Source organism: Lissotriton helveticus, chromosome 6 (assembly GCF_964261635.1).
Source record: "Lissotriton helveticus chromosome 6, aLisHel1.1, whole genome shotgun sequence".
NCBI classification, from domain to species: domain Eukaryota; kingdom Metazoa; phylum Chordata; class Amphibia; order Caudata; family Salamandridae; genus Lissotriton; species Lissotriton helveticus.
This window is the reverse complement of record NC_136067.1, coordinates 968,556,567-968,580,241: the sequence shown is the minus strand read 5'-3', so window position 1 is coordinate 968,580,241 and position 23,675 is coordinate 968,556,567.

Genomic DNA, 23,675 nt, shown 5'->3' with positions numbered 1-23,675 from the left:
CACCTTTTTTCCTTATTCTGACTTTGTCCTTTGACTGAGGAAGACCTGTTTCGAGTTCTATCTCTACTCTTTACTAGTAGAAAATGGCTACAGTAGCAGCAGCAGCTGGAGCATCTGCCCCACCACCACCACCACCACCACCACCACCATCTAAAAGACCACCAGAAGATTACATTGGTGATCAAGAGGAAGAGGAGGAGGATGATGAAGAGGAGGCACAGACAAGGGAGTACCTGCCTGAAGATAAACAGCCCTACAAACCAAAAGAGCACTTTATATGGGAGTTCTACAAACTCCCAAGGGGTTTTAAAAAAGTCAACGCTGCAAAGGTGACTTGTTTAATTTGTGGTGCTGAGCTATCCAGGGGGAACCCTAACAAAAAGTATTCCTTCGGGAATCATACCATGATTCGCCACATGATGCGTTGGCATCCAAACAATTATTCTAATGCAGAGTTAAGGGACCTCTGCAGTAAGCTACCCCCATCAACGTCTAGACGCTCAACATCAAAACAACCCACTCCATCGGGTCCGGGGGCAAGAGACACATTGGCTACTATTCAACCTAAGTTTCCCGATTACAAAATCGTGTGCAAATATTGTAACAAGACACTTTGCTATGGTGAGCAAAGCATCAAACTTATCATGGTTGCTGGTGATAACCATAAGTGTCCAAAAAAAACCTAATTTTTCCTGATTTTTTTTATGCTCCAGTTGAGCCATTTACAATTCCCTGTTTTTTGTTTATCCCCATAAAAAATACAAAAAAAATATAAAAGTGTTCAGAAAAGCCAAACAAAGTACAAAATGTTCATAAAAACATAAAAAAATATATAAAACAACAAAAAGAAGACAAAAAACAGTTCTTTTTAGAACTACCTTTACTTTATAAAAATAAACCTATATTTTTAAAGAATCTGTGTCAATCTTTTTTCTGCAGGGTACGCGTACCGGTACGCACCGGGGAGCGCACCAAAAAAAAAAGAAAAAAACAATTAATGAAGGAGTTAGCATGAGGGAAGAACACAAAGAGAGTAATGTTAAGAGAAAGAGAGCTAGAGGGAGAAACACAGAGGGATTGTTTATTACATAGTAAAAAACAGAGAAGGTGTAATAGGGTGAAAGTGAGAAAAGGAAAATGAATAAGGGAGCTAAAGAAGGGAAGAGAGAGGAAGAAGACTAAAGTACAGATAGTGAGAGAATGTGAGTGGGTGTTGAAAGAAAAAGAAAGGACAGTAAAAAATGGGGAATGAAGGGTAGTGACGGATCCGGGATAAATGAACAACGGTGAGAGAGGGTAAGAAAAGAGCAGTGAGTATAAGTAAAGAGGGGTGAAAGAGGGTGAAAAATTGAAGTAGGATAACACATGGGGAGTGATAAAGAGAAAGGACAGAGACAGTAAAGGAAAAAGTGCCTGATTAGGTCTGAGTGACACAGCAAAGAAAGGTAAGTAATGCAGTATGTGTGACTTATAGGGAGTCAGTGGGTGTAGGTCGGGGTGTGGGTATGTAAGATGTGTCTGTGGGTGTGAGTGTGTGGGGTACTTCGGTGTGGGTGGAGGTGAGGGTGTGTGAGATATGTGTGAGGGGTGTATGGGTGTGGGGAGTATGTGTGTGGGATGTATGTGTGTGTATGGAATGTGTGTGTGTGTGAGAGTAGTGTGTGTGGGGAGGTGTGTGTATTTATGAGGTGTGTGTGGGGTGTGTATGTGGGGTGTATGTCAGAGGTGTGTGTGTGTGTTGGGAGGGGAATGAGGTGTGTGTGTAGGAGTGAAGTAAAGAATTAAGAAAAACAGAATGAGTGAAGAAGCAAAGGAAGGAAACAGAGGGTAAGTGAAGTAAAGACTAGGGACTGAAAGAAGTTGAATATGAGAGGGGAAATAGGGAAAGGGGAGTAAACATGGAGAATATGAATAAGTGAGGGAAGCAGAGTAAAGAAACAGGAGTGAGGTTGGTTCAGAAAATATTAGTGAGCTTAAAGCAAAGGGTGATGACAAACTACATTTTTTTAGTCATACTTACCGTATAATAAATGTAACTGTAATTACATTTTTTTTACTACACTTTGTATCTGTGAAAGAGAGAAGAAAAAATAAGGTATAATTAGTCAAATATGTATTTTAAATTAAAAGATACAAATGAAGAGGTTAAAAATCATAACAGTGTATTTAGAAATAAAGAAAGAGTGAAGGACATAGAAAGGGAAATAAAGTAAGGTAGAATGGAAAAAAGAGAGAAAAAGAAATAGAAGGAGAGCAAATTACTAAGAGTAAGGCATATAGATTCACTGACAGAGAGGAAGAGAAGAACAGAGAAATGAACTGAAGGTAAGAAAGATACTAAAACATTGTGAGTTAGTAAAACTAAGTCAGGAAACAGTAGTAAGTAAAAAGATAATGACAGAGATGGAAAAGAGTCTAATTAAGGATGCATTTAGAAGAATGAGGAATAGAAGATAACTGAGAGTAAGTGAAGAACAGCCATAGAGTGTAGGGATGAAGAGAGAGAGGATAATATACAATGATTGAGGGAAATGGAGTGAGGAAGTTAGTACACAGACACACTAAGAGAAAAACTGACTGAGGTGGAGTACAATGAGTGAGCGAAGGAAATGAGTAAGGGAGCAAAAAAAGGAAACAGAGGAGAAGACGACTAAAACAGTGGTACTGAGAGAAAATATTTGGTGATGAAAGTAAAGAGGACATTGAAAGTAAGGAAATGAGGGATACTAATGGAACCAGAGTAAAAGAAATAGGATGAAGAACGATGACAGAGGAGCAGTGAAGTTGTTGTAAAAGAAATGATGGAAGGTAGATAAACACAAATGAACATAACACAAGAAGAGTGAGGCACTGAGGACATAGAGGTAGTGAACGAAAAATAGGGAGAAGAGGTCAAAAGAAAAGAGCAATCAAAGATAAGCGAGGGAGAGTGGGTGATTTATAGTGATAGAGTGCGACAATACTGCTGAGTGAGTAAAGAGGAATTACTAAAAGAGCAAAGTAGGAAAATACGGAAAAGGGAAGTAAAGCAGAGAGACTGAAAGCTGAAAAGTTATGCAAGGGAGAGAGGGGATGCAGACAGTTGAAATGAGAATGAGGGGTTGTGAAAGAAGCAGAGACAAACAACAGGGTTGAAAGAGAGTGAAAGAAAGACATTATAAGTGAGTAAACAAAGCTGAAAGAGGGTGGAAAAAGAAAAGTGAGTGTGAGACAATGGGAATATAATTTAAATTACATAATACAAACTATAGATTAACTTGTACAACATGTTACATAGTTTATTTTTGCTGTTCTCAGAATATATTGAATTTCACTTAAAAAAGTGAGTTCAAATTACTCATCATATTACAGCGGGGGGAAAAAAAACACAATCAAAAAGATTGTGTTTTAAAAAAAACCATCTAAAGTTATAAATAACAAACGTACACTAATCTTTGATTTACTTACTTTTCCTTTTGGCCAAATAGTATATCATGAAGTTCCTTTTCGTTGGAAAATACTCTGCTGTTCTATAAAAATTCAATTTCATCGACTTTCTAGAAGACAACCTTGAAGAACATCTGAAATATTTTCATTATTTTCATATACTCCTTCTGTTCAGTCATAACTCTTTGCTCATTCCTTCACCATTCCTTAAGGCCAAATAGTGTCAGATGTAGCATTATATTTTCAAATGAATTAAAACAAACTCTAAAATTACCGTTTTTCCGACGTTCTGAAAGAAAGGCTCAAACAACATTTTCATAATATTTAAATTGACCTAATTTCATCTGTGACTTACTCATGTTCATCATTTCCAATAATACTGATATCACTTCCTATAAGATCCACTTACAGTACCTATATGACAAATCAATTATTTATATTATCTTGATCACTTTTACTCTCAATATAATTTTAAATAGCAAACTAACCTTTATTAACTGCTCCCGTCTTCATAGGCCAATTACCTTTACTTACATTTTGGTTCTAAAAACACTAGATATGAATTTTTTAAGTCAAAAGGCAAACGTTGTTTAAAAGTCAAATGAGTCTCATTACAAAGGGTCCAACCTTTACAACTTTTTAAATAACATGTGTAATGCCCTGATGTTGTTGAAGGACCGTCATGATAAATAATAGCTTTAGTTCCAAACGTTCTTCCTGAAATTGATAACTGAGAGGCCACAAAATTTTTAATAGAAGTTGTCAATTTCGTTCCATCAGCTCTACATCGTTGGAACATTAAAATGACATAGTGACCATAACTTTGTAGAAATAATGTGGACAGCATTGTAGACTTACATTGGGTACACACCATATTGTGATCAGCTGCTTTAACTAGATTATTGAAAGACACTGATTTGCAGTCTGGTAAAGTCAAATATATAAATCTTTCAGTGTCTATTCTAGTACTACTTGATAAACTACAGTTGTCGCAGTCATGCTGCCATTGATAAGAAAGGTTAAAAAGATTTTTTATATCTACTCCTTCATCTTCCAATACATCAAACATATACATTAAAAATTCCTGACAATCCTGCTGATTTATCTGTGAAAATTGATTTTGACCTGAACATATGTCTAGAAGATTTCTAATTTCTGAAACACTTTCTATTTTTCCTCTATCACTGCTACATTTCTCTAACACAGAATTCAATAAACAGCAAAATGTTTGATCCCGATTTTCAACAATCTGTTCTTGTAAATTTTGAAGAAAAAAAACAACATTAACTACTACATTAGCATAGCAGTTGACACCAGAACTGTTTTCAAACTGAAATCCAACAACATCTTCAACAGAATCCTTTTTCCTTCTGCTTACAATTATAGTTTCATCTACTTTTTGTCTTTTTGCTACTACCTCAGAGCAATTACTCTCATTTCTTCTTTTTCGGCCTACCACACGTTTTTCAATCGGAGGATATTAAGGCAAATGTGGAGCTTACTCTCTTCTTAACCTATTGTATTCTTTAACACAATGTAGATCTGCACAAATCTTTGTTTCATCACACTCAATCAAGTACAATCCTGATAAAGTTCTGACTCGTGATAATGCCACATATGCCATGCCCTCTTTAAACACAGAACTTCCAATGTTCACCAAAGCGCTATCTACACTTAAACCTTGAGATTTATGAATTGTCACCGCATATGCCAAACAAATAGGAAACTGCTTTCGGCGAACATATAAGTCTTTCACAAGCAAAAATCTAGCTGAACAACGACAAATTTGTTCTATTTCATCAATGCCATCAAATTTAATTTTTAAAATTTCAATTCCATCTCTATTTTTGTAATTCACAAAACCAACAACATGACCCATTGCTCCATTTACCAGACCTCTTTCAACATTTAAATTCCTTCTCAAAATGATACGACAATTTAAACACACATTCAGAGTCTTTTCAAAACCAGCAGTTTTAGTTATAGTCTTCTCTAATGAATCCAATTTTGATTTCAAATTTTCTGACAAAATAATTGTTGCTCCCATATGCTCTATTTTATCTATAGCTTCCAGTTTCACTATCTCTTCATTTTCTAAGTTTAACATTTTGTTGTTGAACATGGAAGATTTGGCATCAAACAAATGCCAGATTTCTTCTCGTTAATTTTCTTAAAAATATTCTCGGGAAGAATGTTTTCATTTGGGTACAAATTTGAAATTAATCGTCCATGTAAAGCTTCTTTCCCATGCTGACTTATTTTTCCAATTCTTACATCTTGTAGAATATTTTTATAATCTTCATCCTTTGCCTGCCGCATATTTTGGAGTAGTTCTGCATATTTGAAATTTAACCATATATTAACGTTTCCAATGCTTCGTAGGCACTTCCTGGTATCTTCATGCGTGACCATTTTAAACACTGGTTGACCTTTCACTGGAGTCAACTGCAGTAGATCTCCAAAAACAATAATGTGTTTTCCTCCAAATAAGACATCATAGTCTGTTCTAAGAATTTCTTGCATTCTCAAATGCACAAAAGCAAGCATTATATTTGACACCATGCTTACTTCATCAATGATAAGAAGTTTCATTTTCTTCAGGACTCTCGAAACTTCGGAACACGCATCTCCAGATAGCTTGTGATATTGCAATTTGTTATCATGCTCCACTGGCAGCATCAGTAAACGATGTAAAGTAATCCCTTTAATGTTATGTGCTGCCAGCCCAGTTGGAGCGGTAACAACACAAGATAGCGGTGATTCAGTCCTTTTCTGCAGATAAGTTGCAATTGCTTTAATCAGAAAACTTTTTCCAGTTCCCGCTTCTCCACTTACGTACAGTTGGACTGGTTTAAATGATGTACATGAGCACTCTTTTTTCTCATGAGTGAATCCATGTTCAATCTGTTCTGTGACTTCGTCATATATTTGCTTCTGCTCAAGATTTAGTTGTTTCAGCAAATCTTCTAAGTTAACTACATCATCTTGAGCTTGTTCCATAGCTCTTTCCACCTCATCCATGGCAGTGGCAGCTTCATTTTGGATAATTGGTCCTCCTAGTGGATCCTGACTCAATGAAGCAGAACTCTGACTGTCTTGAGAACTGTCTCTCGCAATCTCTGCAGCAATTGTTGCTTCTTGCTCTATTTCTTCATTTAACATTTGCAGATAATTTGGAAAAACAGGACATTCTATGGTATCCTTGGTTGCATTAAAAGAGTCTTCATAACAGAGAAAATCTCCAAGTAGTTCCTCTTCTGTACGCCATGGCTTAAAGAGTTGCAAAAGAGCTAAATAGTAAAATTCCCTTTTCTCTGGATTTTCGCAACTCGTTTTTCGATGATTAATCAAATGGCCTTTTCTCTGCTTCACTAGACATCCTTCACACCCAATGATAGCATATATTTCATTGTTGATATCTTCTCTGATGGTTCTCTTATAAACATAGTTTTGCAGAACTTCATAGAGACAAGCGTTCTCAAGGTAAGAACTCCTATTTGGATAGTATGTATCCAACATATTTGTCTTCAAAATATCTGTACTTTCTGGTTCTTTCGCCGCCAAATACTCTATTTCTTGTACAGATTTCAAAACTTGGTTTCGTGTTGCAGCAAGACCTAGACTCACCCAAATGATGGTTCTAGATTTGGCATAGAGACTTGCTGATGACAATCGATCAGAACATTCATATGCTCCAATTTCTCGATGCGACAACATCTTCAGACTGTAACTATATAATTTCTTGCTTAGACTCTTTTCATGTGAAATGTCCTCCCACATTTCCTTCAGTTCTGTCTTTTCTTTTTTTGTGATGTAAGACGTCACATATCGAGCCACAGCAATAGAATTGTCAGCAACGAATTGAATATCCATGTTAGCATTCCACATGGACAAAATCACTGGGTTGTAGTCGTTGATGTACTTGGACTCTTCGTTTCTTTTTAAATTATATGTATTTTTTGGTGCTTTCCTTGTCACAGTATGTCGCAGAGAAGACATCAAATTATTTAATCTTCCTTTAGAAATCACTGGTCGTGGAAAGCCGAAACGACATTTTGTGTAGAACTTGTCCTTGTTTCTGAATTTTCGACGACAGTACTTTCCACAACGATGGGATTGAAAGCGTAAAACTTGTTGCCTTAAACTGTTTTCTTCGGTACTTTTCGGAACAGCAAATGTTGAATACTCTTCAATGAAGCTCATCACTGTCTCATCCGAATCTGTTCCAAATTTGGGTGCATCTTTAATCCACAACAACATATGTATATGAGGAGCACCTCTCGCTTGATACTCCTTTCTCCAGAAGAAATCCAAAACCTCTCCAAGGGGAGGATTTTTTTTGTTGGTAATAAAAGACATCATAGCTTCAAATCTATGATTGAAATATCTGTATACATTCACTGGATCCAAAGAACACATTTCTCCAGGTGTTTTGAATTCTATATTTTGAATATTTGCATTTGCCTCTCGTAGAAATTGAAGTAAGTCGTCCCATGTATACTCGGCACAGCTAAGAGTGAGGAACCATGTAGGAGTTCCTAAGTTTCTTAGTATACATTTCAATTCCCCATGACGACGGAACCAATACTCGTTTGTACCACGCTGACAAGCCATGAGATTGATTAGATGAGATTCCAAAATATCCTGCAGATTCACTTTCTCCATAAAGTCCCTTGCCGAAACATTTTGGAAATGTGCTCCACTTTTCAGTATATGGTTTACTGCATAAGAAAGCCCAGACAAGTCACTTTCATACAGTAGATGAAACAAATAGGGAATGCATTGACGAAACCTTGGATCTTCAGCATATAATCTTACAGTTCGGTATTCAGATGCAGGAATTTGAAGTGGTCGATCGTCATATCGTCCACCTCGACCTGTTGGAAATAAATGTGGAAAACAACAAGCTTCCAAACTTTCTTCCCATACACTAATGGGACTTCCTTTTGCTGCTTTCATTTGAAACAAGTCAATTGCATTCCCCATCACTTCTTTGGAATGCAAAGGATGAACAGTATAATGTTCATATATTTCTTCACTTCTTGATACATCAACTTTTTCAATTTGGCCACCTGAACAATCACTGTCTTCATCTGCAGCTGTTTCTTCTGCTTCAACACATACATGTTTGTAGTACTCATTGTTTTTGACCAAATACAACGTTGCCTTTTTGACTTTCCTAACATCCACTAAATCTTGCCAGGTTTTCTTACTCTTTGTCGGAACCCCATTAACTAGAATAACCAAAGGTTCCTCTTCCACTTTCTCAACACCAATTGTATCAATATTTTTCTTCAAATCTAGAGGCAAATAAACAATTCTTCCCTTTAATCCTCTCTGTAAATCTGAAGGAGGCAATTTCCCTATCTTAGGCTCCATGCGAACAATAGCCTGAAAAGAATGGACACATTGAATCAAAATAGACTCATATGTATTTAAATCCATCAATTCAGGAGGAATGTCTACCAACTCAAGATTATTATGAACAGCTCTAGCAGGCATTCTGTTTTGATTTAATTTATCATAACAATATTTACAAATACGCTGATCAGAACTCAAATCAAAAGAATTCTCCACCCACAAATAAGTTGCCAAATCCTTCCACTCATAATTATTTATCTTTTCACTTTTTACGTATAAATCAACTAATCTAGTTTGATGCTTATAATGAGTTCGTCGACAGCACACACAAGTAAAATTCGGCCTTTCACTTGATTTCACCTTAAACCTGGTAATTTCCTGGTCAAACTTTTCTGTACTTGAAATCTGTACATTGTCTTCCACAATACCTTGAATTTCTGTGTTAATTTCTACACTGTCCTCTTTTTCACCAAAATAAGAAATCTCAATTTCTTCACAAATCTTCTTCACATCTAATTCAGTTCCATGCAAAAGAGCACTGTTTAATTGTTTAAGCTTAAGTGCTGGACTTTTTGCATAATACAACATTCTCACTAATTTCCTCATTTTGGTATGATGCACTGCTAACATCCTAAAATGATGAAAAACACTTTGACAGACTTTTCTAGAAAGACAAGCCAGTGAATGGCCTTGCAAACCTGTCTTTTCTCTCACTCTGCAAGGATCTAAATCTTGCAACAACTTCATTTTCTGCTTCAGACTTTTCTTACTATATGTACGTAAGAAATTACAAAACAAATCAATTGATTCCTGTCGCACACTACAAATACGACTACACTTCCAAGTGTACACTGGACCCTTAGTACGTCTCCCTAAAACTTCATCAGTTAACACCTCTTCTGGTTCTCTAGGCACAAGTTTCTCTTTTTCAATCGGACAACCGTCTTTCACCTCATATGCTCGACCACTGGTGTCAACTGCATGCACTAAATCATGCTCCTGAAAGTAACTCTCCTCATTAAAAAATGGCTCACAACTTGAACTGTGCATCCATTCTCTTGAAAAAACTTTACAAAAATTAGTTCGATTAATTACTCTTTTCCATCTACTGTTTGATTTAAAAACATCAATTGTCTTGTTAAGTGTCCTAATTCTATTGATTATTAAAATAAATAATTTTTCTTAACTTCAAAAGCCTGATCAACAATCTTCTCTACATTTTTCTTTTTCTTATAAAACGCAGCTCTCTGTTTTCCTTTCCTAATGTTTTTTAACAAATTTAAAACCACCCTATTGCGAAACATTCGTTTACGAATGTCTCTAAACTGATTCTGCCTTCTATTCCGATACATATTATTCTGTCCTGCTCCAGTACTAACATTTTTTAAGGGCCTCTCCTTCCTTTTCAAAATTACTCTCTCCTTCTCTTTTTCTACATGCTGTCCAACATTTTTCTTTGTTCTACATATGTTCCGTAAGAAAGACTTAGTTATCTTACCAGGAGCTTCTTTCCTGTTTTTTGAAGTCTTTGTTGTGGAGGACTGCTGTAATTCCGATGCTGTTTTTGTTTGTAACCGTATTTCATTTTTCCTTCTTCTTTGCCTTGAGGGCATCTTTCCTTACTCTTAAAATCTTGATTTCAATCTGTGTTAAAAAAAAAAATAGCACATTATAGACCATTATTACCAAACAACAAAGCAATGACAAAAAGCAAACGGTCTATTCAGGGTTACAGATCAAGTGAGGATTCTCCAAGGGTGCAGAAGAGGTGAGACCTGTATTGAAGAGTGTAGTGGAAGAGAGGTATGTCCACAGGTACAAAGAAAGTGAGACCTGAGTCTAAGAGTGCAGTAGGAGATAAGCTTCATGAAGTCTAGTCCACTGCACTCTTACACACAGGCTTCACCACCTATGTTCTCCAGGAAAGGCCTCTCTCCCACTACAGTCTTAAACTCAGGTCTCACCTCGTCTGTCCCTCTGGACATGCCTCACCTCATCTACACAATCTACTTCCTAATCTAAGGTAACACAGGTGACATTATTGTGAAAAGATGAAATATATGTATTTAATCATGCAGACACTATTTATTCCTTCTCAAAAAACTAAAAGTAATTTTTTTTCACCAAAATCGTTTTTTAAATAACATTTTAGACACACAGTGCAGGTCCTACGTCCAAGCATTCAGTGTCCATGACTACAGTGGAGAGGACTAACCTCCTCTCACCCTTGGACAAGCCTTACCTCATCTCTGTCCTCTGAACAGGCCTCAATGTATTGAGTATAATTGATAGTAAGTAGGTGCATATGAGGTGACGCATGTCCAAGGGTGTAAATAAGCTGAGGCCTGTCTAAGCATGCCAATTAGTTGAAGTCTATTCAGGGTTGCAGATGAGGTAAGGATTGTCTAGGGGTGCACAAGAGGTATGGCCTCTATTGAAGAGTGTAGTAGAAGAGAGGTCTGTCCACGGGTGCAAAGAACTTGAGACCTGTGTCTAAGAGTGCAGTGGGGGATAGGCTTCATGAAGCCTAGTCCACTGCACTCTTAGACACAGGTCTCACCATTTACGCTCTCCAAGAAAAGCCTCTCTCCCACTACAGTCTTGAACACAGGCCTCACCTCCTCTGTCCCTCTGGACATGCCTCACCTCATCTGTACAATCTACTTCCTAATCTGAGGTAACACAGGTGACATAATTGTGAAAAGATCAAATTTTTTTATGTAATCATGCACACACTATTTATTCTTTCTCAAAAATGTAAAAGACATTAATTTGCCCCAAAAATGTTTCAGTAGTGCAATGAAAAGCTTATACATATGACCTTTTCTCTGTTTTTCAATTTTTATTCTAAAAAAAGATTATGAGGCCTAAGCAGGAGTGCAGATGTGATGAAGCCTGTCCAGGGGAGCACAAAAGGTGAGGCTTGTGTCCAAGAGTGCAGTGGACAGGACTAAACTGGAGTAGTGTGCAAAAAAAAGATGAGCCTCATTTATAAAGCCCTGCATCAGTTTTCCACTGCTGATGCGTCACTTTTTGTGACACATCGGCGGCATAAAACATGTACCTTTTTGCGCCATATTTAAAAAGTGACGCATGTAGGTAGATGCGTCACTTTTTAAACCTCTGCGCCACATTATACCTCTGTCAGGTGTAATGTACACAGAGGGGTCATTTCGCCGCAGAAAGTCTCGTAATAGTGACGCAGTGAAATCTATGAGATTTCACTGCGTCACTTTTAAGACACTGTTACGTCAAAATCTTGCGCCTACCTCACAGCAGACATAAGACTGAGGCAAACGCTTTCACATGGGGCTTTCCCCATGTGAAAGGATGCATTGCTAGAGTTGCGTCATTTTTGTGACACACTCCAGCAATTCGTCACTTTTGCGCTTACAGATACATCAGAAATACTGACTTATCTGTAAGTCCTAGAAACATGATGCGTCATACATTAAATATAATGCATCATTGGTGTCACAAGGAGTGCACAGTTAAAAGTGACGCATCGCTGTTTTCATAAATAAGGCTCTCAGTGTGCTTCCTAATCTGAGGTAACACAGGTGACATGATTGTGAAAGCTTCAAATTATTTTATTTAATCATGCACACCCTTTTTATTCTTTCTCAAAAATGTAAAAGCTATTAATTTGCCCCAAAATCGTTTTTTGAATAACATTTTAGAAACACAGTGCAGGTCCTATGTACAATCATTCCATTTCAGTACTGAAAAGTCACTATTTTACAAAATACATTTCCTATCTCTTGCAAACATTCCTACCAAGCATTACCCAAAAAATGAAACAAACCAACAGCAAAGAAACTTAGTCTGCTTCCCAATCTGAGGTAAAACAGGTAACATGTTTGTAAAAGATTCAAATATTTTTATATAATTATGCACACACTATTTATTCCTTCTGAAAAATGTTAAAGCCATGGATTTGCACTAAAATCGTTTTTCAGTTACCATTTTAGGAACAGAACACAGGTCCTATGTACAAGCATTCATTTTCACTACTGAAAGCCATTAATTTGCCCTAAAATCGTTTTTTGTAAATATTTTATGAACAGAGCACAGATCCTATTTACAAGCATTCATTTTCACTACTAAAACCCATTGTTTTGCACTAAAATCGTTTTTCAATTAACATTTTAGAAACACTGCACAGATCCTATATACAAGCATTCATTTTCACTACTGAAACCCATTGATTTGCACTAAAATCGTTTTTCAATTACCATTTTAGGAACACAACACAGGTCCTATGTACAAGCATTCATTTTCACTACTGAAACCCATTCATTTACCCTAAAATTCATTTTTAAAATAACATTTTAGATACAGAGTTCAAGTCCTATGTACAACCATTCAACTTCACTACTGAAACATCACTATTTCACAAAATACAAATCCTCTATTTTACAAATATAGAAACCATCCATTTTCAAAAAGCATCACACAAACCAACAGCAAAGAAAATCAATGTGCTTCTTAATCTTAACTCTCTATCTAAATGAATCATAACTCACCTTTACAAATGCTTTAGGAGATTCAGAACAGTGTCAAATACACACACCAATATTTCTTTAGCAGAGCAAAAGGTATGTTCTCCAGGCACTGCAACCATTAATGGCACAGAAAACCTCTAATTCTACACACATATTCCTCATGGTAACCAATCAAAATTCTTCCCTCTCTATTTTCAAATCAACACCCTTCCCCCCATCAGCCCTTTCTACCTGTTACCATAGCAACTCCCTCCTCACTGAGCTCCCAGGGTTAAAAGTTTATTCTACAATGTTGCAAATCAAATCAGCAAGCATGTTTGACCTCTCAATACACCAGCTTATCCACTGCAATCTTTCTTTAAATGCCTTTTTCTTAACCACTCAAAGTACTTCTTTCACATAACAGAACCATGCACCCTAACTTTCAGTTTTCAACTATCTGAATCCACCAATCATTGCTTGTGATTCAAGAGCACTGAAACTCCACAGTTTTTTTTTGCAAACTCCTACTGTTCCAACTGCCATTTCATTCCTACACTTCATCTGACTGCACCAGAACCTCCTCTCACCATATACTCTGTCTGGATTATTGGACATAGCTACATTCACTGGGCTCAAAGGTATGCAGCTACCAGAAATTTTCACAACCTTGATTTACCAAATGTGCACATAAATTGGATTGGCCAAAGAGGATTGAGATGTCATCAATTGATACCATTGGTGAAAACCTTTTACCATCTGCCGCACCCGGACCTCATAATTTTGCACTGTGGTGGAAATGACCTAGGCACTTTGACTGGGGTAGGTCTGGAGATGGTTTTAAAGGACACCTTTGGGCAATTGATGACACTTTTTCCACAAACTGCCATGGTATATTCCAATATATGCCAAAGACAGAAATGGAACAGGTCCAACCAATTTTGTCCACAATTTGAGAAAGCACGGAAACATGTGAATAAATCTGTTTCTGCTTACATGAGAGACTATGGAATGGGTTCAATATACAACAACAACTTGCGTTACAACATGCAAGATATCTACAGAGGAGATGGTGTGCACTTCTCAGATGAGGGGAATAGAATATTCCTCCTGAATTTAAGACTGTGCATTGGTACCTACTTGTAGGTACCTAAATCAGCCACAGAACCCAAAAGCTCTTTTCAGGGCTACCCTACCTCTGATCACTCCAAATGATTATCTTTTTCTAACTTTTTTCACTATTTTTCACCAAAGTACGCTCCCCGGTACGCTCCCCGGTGCGCGTACCGAGCGCTCCCCCCGCGAAAAATTAAATATTTTTTTTTCTCACCTATATGGGCCTCCTAAGACCCCCTCAGAAAACCTAGAGGGTCAGGGAGTGCCTACGATGCCCCCTTATACCCATTCCCAACATTGTTTGTTCTGTCTCAAATCTACCGAAACACAAAATGGAGGACTCCCGTTGCGCTTACCGGTACGCTTACCGGTACGCGTACCGGGGCGCGCACCGGGAACCGCTCCCAAAAATGTTTAAAAGTTAATTTACATAAAAACCACTGGAGACACTTTCACCAAATATAGAATAGGCCATACTACATACCAGTCCCTACCATTTTCCCAAATTTGGTGGAATTCCATTGAGCCATTTGGCCTGTAGCCCTCTCTAAATATCCTGAGGTGAATTACTTGACAAAATACATCTGAAGTGTTAGAATTTACAACCAATTAAAATGTTACTTTCATTTTCTACTATTATTTCATGACATTTGATTGGTTATGTACATGAATATATATAAAGAAAGAGAGGGAAACACCGCCATTTTGACTACTACTTCCTGAAGTACATTTCAAAAGGATTTTCACTGAGAACTTAAACTTCTTTTTCAAAGGTAAGATGTTATTTTGAAAACTGAAGTATATTGTGCACTTTAAGGTAATTTGGAAAACATTTTCTGATAGTTATATACTATCCCTCTGTAATAGTTAAAGATTGAGATAGGCTTCTCTGTTATAGTTATGGATGGAGTTAGGCTTGTCTTGTATAATTATGAATTTACTTAGGCTTTATGATATACACTATTTTATATTTCTACTTCCAGCCTGATACCATACACTGGCCAAAGATAACTTCTTTTTTTAAAAAAAAAATTTTTAATTTAAATTCGAGATGGTTTGAGTATCAAAAAATTAAATAGGTCAACAGGATAAAATCAGACATTGAGGTAACTATATACATTATACATCTTGTAGATCTTGACAATTGATTAATACATGACATAAAACCAACTTCATTTCACACAGTATTATGTAGGAGGATCGATCAACATTGGCTCTAGATCTGCTTACTGTTATTCATCTGGTTTCTCTCCAATTTCTAAGAGGAGCCCAAATCTTCTTGCCATAGTCTTCCGACCTCTTTCCTTTAAAACTGTATAGACATTCCTCTATATTATGAGTTCCCAGCAGCCTAGTTAACCACATCTGAAAGGTGGGAGCTACAGAATCTTTTCAGGCCGCCGCAATTAGAATTCTAAAAACGGCCATAGATAGGAAGATAAATGCTTCGGCCCCTTGTTTAAGTTTGAGATTTTCATCCCTGCCAATCAATACAGTAGTAGGGGATAGAGAGATCTGGTGCTCTAGCAACCCCGTTAAAAACCTTTCAATTTCTATCAAAACTGGCATAAGATTCTGACAAGTGTAAAACATATGAGATAGATCTGCAGGGCCTTGGTCGCACCTAGGGCATCTATCATTTTCTCTTTTACCCCATTTAAACAGCTTGGCGGGGGTATAGTACAAATTAAAGATCATCTTATAATGCTGTGCTTTTAAATTTGTTGCTCTTAGTATTTTCTTGTTCAGTGCAAGAGCATAATCAATGTCTATATCTGGATCCCCAATCCTTTGAGGCCAAGCTGATTCCGTTTGTCCTATGTCGTCTCCCACACCCTGTAAAAGATAACTATACCCAATTTAAATCTTCTTGCCGCCATTCCTTACATAATTCACAATCGGGTTTAGCTCCTGAATTGATATCCTAGGTCTAAATGACTTCACTGTTTGCTCTAGTTGTCTATATAGGAACCATTGGCTAGTAGGTATACCAATTTTTTGTTGAAGTAAACCAAAATCCAATAATTCATCCTTACACATGACATCACCCAGACATCTAGTACCCAACACCTTCCATGTCCTGCTATTTCTGTTCTGTCCAAGATGTGTAAATGGGTTTGAGCTCCAAAGATCTACTGTACTATTAATCTTCGGGACCTTCAGGAATTTCTTTTTTTTTTTTTTTTTTTTTTTTCAAAAACCTTTATTGACATTTGCATAGGTACAATCAAAATCCGGCATACGATACCGTGAATCAAGGTACAGAGGTAGTACATCAAAACAATGTAAATCAGGATCTAAGCCATGGTACCCCTCACAATATCAATGTATAAATCAGGAGAGCCGAATAAAACATGTTCACAGAATCAGAAAGGTTTGGTTTTTCTGTTTTGAAAGGAGGAAAAACAGGATCGCATCGCACATCATTAAACATCGCCAACACTAAGGTAGTACTATTAACAGGATATGCATGGCAGGACCATCATAGGTGGGGCATATATAACGAAACGGATAATCAGGATAATCAACAAACAGGTCAGACCCCCTCCCAAACAATACCCGCCCGCTATCAATTTAAGCCACAGAACAAAGACCCCCGTACTAAACCCGGGAGAGACCCAGAGATGTGCAGAAAACCCGACCCCGAGTAAGGAAAAAGAGGGAAAAAAGGAAGAAAAGCAAGAAAACAATATAAAAAGGCCATGGAACTAAAAGGGAAAAAACAAAACCCCACCTCCACCCCCCCACCCTGCACCACTGCACATGGCCACGGCCCACCCCCCAGCAGCGTGCCTGTCGCCCAAAGCTTAAACCCGAAATATAGAAAGAAGAGAGGCAAGAGGAAAGAGAAAAACAATATCCAACACGAAGAAAGGGAAAAAGGAAAAGAAGAAAAAGGAGAATCGAAAAACCCCACAGAAGGGGACGAAAACTAAGTGGGGGGCCCTCCAACAAGGGACCCGACCCTCCCCCCCAAGTCCCGCATCCCTGCAATAATTCCGTTGCAAACTTGAGATACAAAAAACCACACGCAGGGACACGATCGATCAATCAGCCCACCCTCGCAAGCTTATCAAGCAATACGCAAAACTCTTCATGTCAGGGGGTAGGGCGCCAAGCGTCATTGTTGTAAATACGATTCGTCGGCCTGAATAAAAACAGGGCAGAAAGTGTCAAGCAGGAAAAACAGATGGAGCAGCATAACAAATGAACATGTCAACACCTAAGGAACCGAAGTCCCTGCAATATTACAAGAAGCAACAGTGTCCAGGGTGTCGCCGCCATTTTGCGCCGTCCTTCCCAGACGGTACAGATCGAATAAAGCTGGAGATGGCGGATCAGGAGGAAAGTACAAACGTGGGCACCCAGTTCAAACCAGGAGAAACCAAAGTCTCATAAAAGCACAAGGGGCGGCCCATCGACTGCCAGCAATTGCCATCCTCGAGGCCATATACACAATATCCAAACTGTTGCGAGCTGTCCAGGAGTATCCAAAGGAAGCATGGCTAAATTGCAGCCGCCATGAAAGTACATCTCGTACTCGCCATCACCCCATCCCAGGGGATAGCAAGAGTAGTCTCGCAGCAGTATCAGCAAAAGCAAGTGATGGCGCACGAATAGACACCAGGTAGAAACAACCAGAACAGCCTCACGCCATCACCAGAATAGGAAGAAACGGTCCTTAAAGGATAGTTGTCTGCCCTCACTCAGCATCCAACACACCCGGTCACCGTCGCAACAAAGGAGAGTCGCCATTTTCCAGGATGCACCACCACCATGCAGCAGATCAAGACGAAAAATCGTCAGCCCCCATCAAATTCAAGATTCAGCGATATCCAGTAACTGCGTAGCGTAGGAGAACAGGCACCCCCTCCACAGAGAACCATTCACAGACCCCCCCAGCAGGAAAGCGACACGGCATTATCATGTCCACTGGCACAAATAAGCCGGGATATGTAGCACAGTCCAGAACATTCAGGCATATAAGCGCCTCAAAGGCGACACAGCGCTGTTACCTTAGACCGGCTGCCGAGGAAGTGCTGGGGGGGGGGGAGGGGGGCGAAGCATCCAATACAGAGGAGCTGCGCCACGCATCTAGGAGAGGGCTCCGACGGTGTAGGGAGGCTCCCTCAGCACAGTGGTGGAGAAGCGCCGTCTCACGGGGAAACATGGCTGTCAGGATGGAGCCAGCAGCCGGGTGGACAGCCACGCGAGGTCCCGGTCTCCGGCGGCAGACAGGCCGCCCAGGGCGAATGGGAATATCTCGATCCCGGAGAGCCCAAAATTCACCGCAGCCGGGTGCGCCATCGCAGCGTCTCTTCCGACATACGATCTCGTCGTCCAAGCGCGGGGTGGGCAGCCAGAACTGGTGATGAAGGGAGAAGGTCGGCGGAGCCGGGACCCCGTGCGGCCATCTTGGTCGCCGGCCCGGCTCCGCCCCCAGGAATTTCAATATAGCCTTCCATGTGCCCCACGCACTTAGCATTACTTTGCTTTTGCTCCTTTTGAAATATCTAGATTTTATTTCTCGTGTTAAAAGCCCCAGAGCCCTTTCTCCCACTATTAATTCATAGATTGTGGGGATTCTGCATGAACCAGTCGGCACCTCTATATCATCATATCTCAATAGGTGATTCATTTGCATCATTAGACAGACCCAATGATATAACCTCAGATTTGGTGCAGATAAACCCCCTCCCTCCAATGGTGCAGAAAGTCGAGTCAATGATCTCCGAGTTTTCCCATATTGCCACACAAATTGCGAAAAAACAGCTTCCATTTTTTTTAACAAATCCTCTTCAACTAGTAAAGGTATGGCACGAAATAGATACAATATTTTCGGAAACATTGACATTTTCAGTACATTCACCCTACCAATCAGGGATAAGTGTAAAACATTTATTCTTCCCAATTCTTTATCTATTGAAGTAATCAAGGGTAGATAATTTTCCTGTATGATTTTCCCCACATTTGCGTTAATTCTAACCCCAAGATATACCGCAGAATCCACATACCTTTGGTCAGCTTTATGAATATTATTTGTACCAATTATTATTGTTTTTTCCTCATTGAGCTTATACCCGGAGCGTGATCCGAACGCGTGTGCCAATTGGCTCAGTTCCAGCATTGCCGTTTGCGGATTAGTAGTGACTATTGCCAAATCATCCGCATACGCCAATAATTTAGTAGTATACCCATTAGTTATAACAGGAGATATTTTATCAGAGGCAAGGATTTTCCTAATTAAGGGATCATTATACAGTGAGAAAAGTATCGGGGAGCAGGGGCATCCCTGGCGGGTACCTCTTCTACTAACCGCCTCTTCCGACTGCAGACCCATCGTAGTAATTCTGGCTACAGGATCCATATACATAGCCTTTATTGCTTTCCTGCATTTCTCTCCAAAGCCCCTTCTGGCCAAAATATCCCACATAAAGTCCCAGACCACCCGGTCGAAAGCCTTTTCGGCGTCTAAGAGAATCATGGCCATATCTCCCCCCGTGGCAGCCATTGCATCAAATAACGAGATCACCCGCGCCGTGTGTTCCGTGGTGCCTCTTCCAGGGACAAACCCATGCTGCCACGGTGAGACAAGTTGGTCAATAATTCTCCCTAACCTTTTAGCCCATACCTTAGAATAAAGTTTGGCATCCGCATTTATCAGCGAAATTGGCCGATATGAGCCGGGATTCTCCTCTGGTTTTCCCTTTTTATGAAATATTACAATGTTAGTTTGTTTCCAAGTATCAGGGATCATCCCAGAGCAAATTATACCATTAAATAAGTCTTCGAGCAAGGGAAGAATTTCCTCCCCTAAAACCCTATAAACTTCTATTGGTATGCCGTCTGGGCCTGCAGCTTTACCAGCAGCTAGTTCTTGTAATGCGATCTTTATCTCCTCTGCTGTGATATCTAAGTCCAGCTGCTCCCTATCCTCCTCCTCTAACATTGGGCATGGTGGCCCGTGCTCTTGACTGGATGGTAAGTCCCCTGACTCCTGATCATACAATTTCTGATAGAATTTCTGGAACACATCCATTATCATTTTCGGATCCGTATGTTCTACCCCATTATACTTAATCTTACGTATTTTATTTTTGTTAGCCTCTTGCCTAATGCGCAGCGCTAATGCTCTTCCGGCTTGTTCGCCTGTCTCATACCGCCTTGCTCGAAATGCTTGATATTCTCCAATCTCCTTTTGCGTGATTACTTTTAAAATATCTCCCTTAATCATAACCATAATTCTAGCTGTTTCACTGCCATCCTTGCCTGATACTATTTCCTCTATATGTCGTTTCTCCGACTCTACTAGTTCTGAGGTGAGTTTTTCCACTTTACTTCTATCCTCTTTCCTTAGATTGGCGGAACAGCTAATCGTCTCCCCCCTTAATGATGCCTTGAAGGATTCCCATACTCCATTCCTGGATGTACTATATCTGTTTATCTCGAAAAACTCTTTCGCCCACTGTTTAATATGTTTTACAAACCTTTCATCATTTAGAAGTTTCCTCTCAAATGTCCATCTTGTTGTTTTCCTCAACATATTAGGGACCTTATATGTCAATATCAAAGGGTTATGATCCGAGACTATTCTTGGAAGTTTAGTAATTCTGACTTTGCATAGTTCCCCCATTGTCACAAAAAAATAATCTAGTTTAGAATATTTCTGCGCCGGATGTGAAAAATATGTAAACCCTGGATCCCCAGGGACTTTTTCCCCCCATACATCGACCAAACCATGCGACTGTATTAAAGAGCCAAGAGCTCTATATACCTTATGTTTGCGTCCTGTGTATTTACCACCCTGTCTCCAATCAGCCGAAATATCCATGTCCCCACATACTATCATGGGGGTACCCCAATTAGCCAGCTCTTCTTCTACTTTATCATATACCCTAGGGTCATCTTCATTTGAGCCATAGATCACACCGAGTGTAATCCCTAGATTTAGTTCTACCAGGACCCATCTACCAGACCCATCTGTTTTAGTACGTTTCACCCCCCCCCCAAATTGCATTTAGCTAAAATAGCCACTCCTCTAATCATAGATGATTGCGATGAGCATCCTAGCATAGTATAGCCATGCATATCCAACAACTTCCTTTTAGCCCAAGGTAAATGGGTTTCCTGTATACACAGTATATCTATATTATTGCATTTAGCAAAATTACTCAATCTCTGTCATTTCTTCCAGTCATTTAATCCCCCTACATTGATTGTACATATCTTAATGTCTGACATTATTAACAAAGTTACTTTTCCTACAATGTCTGTTATCCATGAATCTACTACTAACCAAGATCGCACCCATTTCCATCTCAAAGTTTTTCTCTTTTTTATTCCACACATTTCCCCCCCCCTTCCCCTTCCACCCCCTCCCCCTACCCCTGCTCACTCTCCCTCCCCTCACCCCATTCGGGTGCCGGGCTCCCCCCTCCCACCCCCCTTTTTCAGAGGCGCTCAGACCCAAGGTCTGTGCACGTGATGGTTCACAGTACTGAGTGAGGAGATTTCACAAATAACCCATCTTTACTACCTATGACCCTGTAGTGCCCACCACCTTACACTATAAACACCAACCCGCTCTGTGTTACTGATTAATATTTTACCTGAGCATGACAGAATATCCGATTTGACTATTGATTAAACACATCTACTTATACAAGACATTTTCTAAACCCCTTGTGAAATCAGATATTCTTTAGCCTTCACTTCGGAGAAATATAATGTTCTTCCATCTTTAATTATTTTCAGCTGTGCTGGATTTATCAAGTATGCCTGCATACCCTTGTCCTGAAAAGGTTTTATCATCTGCCTCAGTCTCCAGCGTCTCTCCACCGTGACGTGGCAAAAGTCAGGGCGAACAAAGAAAGAGTAGCCATCGACATTCCTTTTTTTGTCCGGTCTCGCCCTCTCTGATATTGCCTGCCTCAAGTTAAAGTTGCCCAGAAAAATTAAAATTGCTCTGGGCTTATCTCCCTCCTTGGCATTCTTGTGGATTTTAAAGGGGATGCGATGTGCCCTCTGAATCTCCTTAGCCCAATCCCATCCCTTCAGTTCTGTAAAGGCATGTTCGAATAGTTTAACCACAAAGGCTTTCATGTCTGTATCTTCTGATCCTTCGGGTATTCCCAAAATGCGCAGGTTGTTCTGTCGAGATCTGTTCTCAAGCGCCTCCAGTTTCCATTGCATATCTATTAGCTGCTCTCCTTGTAAATCTACCATGCTAGAGGCCGCCGCTGAGTCGGTTTCCGTTGACACCACTCTTTCTTCCAGATTAGTAACCCGTTCTCCCAGATTTACACACACCTTAGTCAACTTCCTCACCACTCCTTGCATTTTTCTAACTGCTGCCTGTGATTTGCGACTTTCCTGGCGTGCTTATTCCCTGTGTGCGATTATTTCCTGGTGTATCACCTCCAGGAGAGACATTTGTGCTGCTTCCCCACCAGGGCTTTCCAGCATAGGGTTGGTCGTCGGATGGTCCCTTTTTTGACAGTGTATTTTCGCTCCTGCCGTGGATTTCACCATGGTTATCGGGGGGCTGAAATCATCCTGCTCCAATTCCCTGTCAGTAACTGACCCACTGGCCTCTTGCTCCAGGCTATCATCATCTTCCTCCGACCATTCCCCTCCTTCTGAGACTGAAAAGAATGCTTCGCTGGGGGCTTCTTTTTTATCGCTTGTATCTTCACCATCCTCTTCCTCTAATACTTCTGCCAACGCCAGGGGTATCCCAGTAGTATTGTCCTCAGCTTCTCCTGTTAGATCGGTTTCCCCTTTACTATCCTCCTCTATAATTCTGGACATAGCAGGCTGGGCAGATGATTCTGATATATTTTGGAGTGCCCCCCCTGTATCCTTGGGGCTCTCATCTGGCAGTCTTTCCATAGCCTCATTATTAATATCCTTTTCTTTTATGAGTTTTTGAAAAATGTCAGATATCGGGGTGGTGCCCTGAATGCCTTGGTTGCCCTTACTAGCTCCTTGTTGTTGCGCCGTTCTTTTAGCAGGGGAGACTTGTTTTTTTTTCTTGCTGCTATCTAACTCCCTATCTGCCATTAATTCCGCCTGTTCAGCTGCAGCCTTCCTTCTCGCGGCAGCTTTAGCGCTTGCACTGGTTTTGGGAGCCATGATTTCCCTCCTTCGTTCCTCGAGCCCAAACTGCTCCTTACCGTCTATTGTGTTGCCACACTTCCTCTCTTCTGAGTCTGAGTCTGCAGCGATCTCCAGGACGCTCCGTAGTCTCCTCCCAGTCCTTTGGTGTAAACTCGTTTGCTGTCCTGA